Source organism: Ambystoma mexicanum (genome assembly GCF_040938575.1).
Source record: "Ambystoma mexicanum isolate Mex_15411 chromosome 12 unlocalized genomic scaffold, UKY_AmexF1_1 Mex_chr12_unloc.2, whole genome shotgun sequence".
NCBI classification, from domain to species: domain Eukaryota; kingdom Metazoa; phylum Chordata; class Amphibia; order Caudata; family Ambystomatidae; genus Ambystoma; species Ambystoma mexicanum.
The window spans coordinates 8,500,549-8,503,894 of NW_027182323.1; the positions used below are offsets into that span (position 1 = coordinate 8,500,549).

The 3,346-nt window shown below is 43.0% G+C and overlaps 1 non-coding gene across 1 annotated transcript; it reads right to left on the minus strand.

Annotated features, from left to right (window-relative positions):
• Positions 1-1,998: 1,998 nt before the first annotated feature.
• Positions 1,999-2,084, minus strand: TRNAY-GUA (transfer RNA tyrosine (anticodon GUA)). The gene is given in 2 exon segments: positions 1,999-2,034; positions 2,048-2,084. It is a non-coding gene; the product is annotated as a tRNA-Tyr (tRNA).
• Between the last annotated feature and the right edge of the window lie 1,262 nt (positions 2,085-3,346).

A 3,346-nucleotide genomic window follows, 5' to 3' on the forward strand; every position in this document is an offset into this window, starting at 1 on the left:
CAGTGGTTTGAAGCTGTATGAAAGTAACTCAACACAGTTCAGGTCCACAGTGGAATCACAATTGTGATAAGGAAACCCTTTATGGCAGTTTGGACAGCTACCTTGGCAAGATGGGTGAAGTGGTGCATGAGCCAAGCTGGCGTAGGTACAAGTCATTTCGGAGCACATTCGGTTAGGGGTGCCATGGCATCCACAGCATTCAGAATGGGGGCATGCCGAGCGGACATTTTGAAGGCAGGGGTTTGGTCCAACAAGTCGACTTTTAAGAACTTTTATTTTAGACCAATCGGCCAGGTGACTACGTTGGTAGTGAGTAAGCTTGGAACAAGCATAATCCGAGCCTACCCGTCTTGACATAGAATACTGATTTTCAATACATTTGTAATAGAAAGTCATGATTCTATTAAAGATACTGAGACAAAGGATTATCCCACCCTATCAATTGCGTAAATAGACTGGAATGACTGTGATCGGAATTACTGATTATAAGGAAGTTTGGAATTTAATTTCTGACATGTTCTTTTGCGATTGCCCACCCAGTTTATAGTGGAGTTTTTCATTGGTGCTGTTTGTGAATTGGCAGGTACAGAACCCAAGACGTCAAGTACATGAGGAGTAAAAGAGACGTGGTGGAGGTTTCCAGCGTTAACTGGTTGGGACGCAGTTATGGATCAGCGAAAGAAAGAGGCCGAAGAAAGGCAGACGATGTTATACTGGACTTTAGTGTATGATTGGTTACAAGATGTCACATAAAAGAAGAACCAATTAAATACAAACTCATATATCGCTAAAATTCATGGGATTTGTAGTTTTAGCTGTTTCTTTTTATGGTTGTGTTTTTTAAAGTTGTTGGCTGCTCGAGAAGTAAAGAGTTGAGCATAATCTTTCGCCTCCATGACTTTAATAGAATCATGTCTTTCTATTACGAATGCATTGAAAATCTGTATTTATTGTGTAATTTGTGCAGATTTCAAGCCATCCCGCAAAAAACATAGTGGTATTTCAGTCCTGCGTTTTCATAGTGTTTACAAGCCTGTAACTTACCTGCTATGACTCCACTATTACTCTATCCCCCCAACCCCCAATCCACCCATTACTCTCCAAACATTCACCTGTCGGTCTAACATTTGTAAACAATACAAGATAGAAAAGCATACTTATTCTGACATCAAGTGTTTAAAACAATGCACCTTCAAACACTGACTACATTTAATAAAAATTGCAATAACATATTTGATATTAAGCTGTGGTGGATATATAGATGATCTGCTGTGTATTTCTGCGATTTTTTAAATACGAAAACTTTCACATTACAAAAAAAAAAGCCACTTAGAAATGCGGGGGGTTCAACCCGCGACCTCATTGCCACAAGTCATGCCCTCCACCTCCGAGCAACATCCGCGAAGCACAATAGTGCCTTCCTGAATAAAGGATTAATGCATGATCCGTGGAACCAGGCTACGTAGCTCTCTGTGTTTAACCCATTCCTTTTTTGCTCATTTCACCCACACTGGAATCGTGGCTTGTAAGGTATGTATTACAATACAACAAACATTGGGATTGCTTGGTTCTTTCTCAGTCGCTCTTTTCCCAGTACATAAATGCAGAATGCTAACTCTTTTACGCGGGACCGAGCCTCATCCTTTGAAACCCCAGGCAGCCTGCCTGCGCTGGGAACGTGTTCTTTCTGTTTAATCTGCGATGTTTTTCATGAAATAAGCATACAAAATAACGTGTTTGTATTTATAGTGGGTACTTCATTTCCAGAGAACAGGGTTTTTTTTATCAATAGGAGCCCAGCTGTATTTCTGCACGAGTTACTGGCGACCTCCCTACACATAATACAAAATGGCTGCCACGTCCACAGGAAACACATCATGTCTCTTCTGATTCTCTCGGTACTTCTACTACCCCAGCACCCCTCCCTCCACGTAAAGCACCCTGTTCTGTTGGTATAAGAATTTGGTAATTCTTAAAATGCTACCAAAAAAAAAAATGTCCTTCGAGCCGGATTTGAACCAGCGACCTAAGGATATCTGAATTTCCACTACAGTCCTCCGCTCTACCAACTGAGCTATCGAAGGCTCCTGGCTTTGCACGCTATGAATAGCATATTTTTGTATCTCATCACAGAATGTTGTTCCTTCTGTTTTATAAATCTATTTCTCAAAGCAATATACAGTAAAATGTACCTCTAAACAAATCCCTGGCCCTTTCTATATTTGGTAAGTGAAAAAGGGAAACATTTTAAGAGAAAATTGAGAGTGAAAGTGCCTAAGATACATCCTGCAAATATAGCTGTATACTGCTGTCTTCGGATTTCTTGTATTGCCTATGTTTCTATTAAAATGGCATAATGAAGTAACAGTTGATACAGATGGGGCTTAATAGCCGCCGATTAACAGACTCGCCAGCCAGCAAGCTGCTGAAACACTAAATGCCCACTGCAAAGCTATACAATGTTGAATGTAAATCTTACGTAATTTGAGTTCATAATATATTCTGAACCATTGTACCTGCGTAGTACAAAAAGGACGCACAGTCGGAGAGGAGATTGCAACAACTATCTTTTTAACTGCTAACATTGAACTGGCTTCCTTTCGCCAGTCCTCCTCTCACTAACCCAATGTCACACTTAACACGCCCCCAACAGGGGGCCTCGGGCTTAAAAGCACAGGGGATCGTAACACCACCCCTGGACAAATGTTCAAAACTCTGAATCAGCACTCTTCGACCCAGCGGCTTCCTTGTTACTTGTTGGGGTCTGGTGCCCATTTCACTGGTGCCACTACCTCCTAGCGGGTTACCCAACAGTCCACCTCGAGCTGCACCTCCACTGGGCGGGACCCAAAGGTTGTCCCGAGGCTCCCGGTGCTGCAGATCTGGTTCTAGTTCCGGCGGAGGTGATTCACAGTCCTCTCTCTCGACCAGGTGTTTGAACAAAGAGCTGTTTCTCGTGATCTCCTTGTCTTCGACCAACCTAATCCTCCTCTGGCTTTATGGTCTATTGTAGAACCTCTCCACTCATTTGCCCACATTTTACCTTTGATAGTACTGGGACAAGGAAGGGGCGACCCTGGTGGCGTGGGCGATTTCGGGGGATCTTGGGCAAAACCAGGACTTTCGGGAGAGGCTTAGAAATTCATCAGAGAATCCTGGGCTCCCAAAACCAAGAAGGCCTACAGAGGTGCTTGGGATAAGTGGAGTAAATGGTGCATGGAGAGGGAAATACATCCTGTTCAAACAGATGTAGTCGATGTGGTGAAATTCCTGGTCAATCAGGCAGCTCAGGGTAGAGTATACTGGACTATTTACACATATCGTTCAGCGATTTCGGTAGGGCATG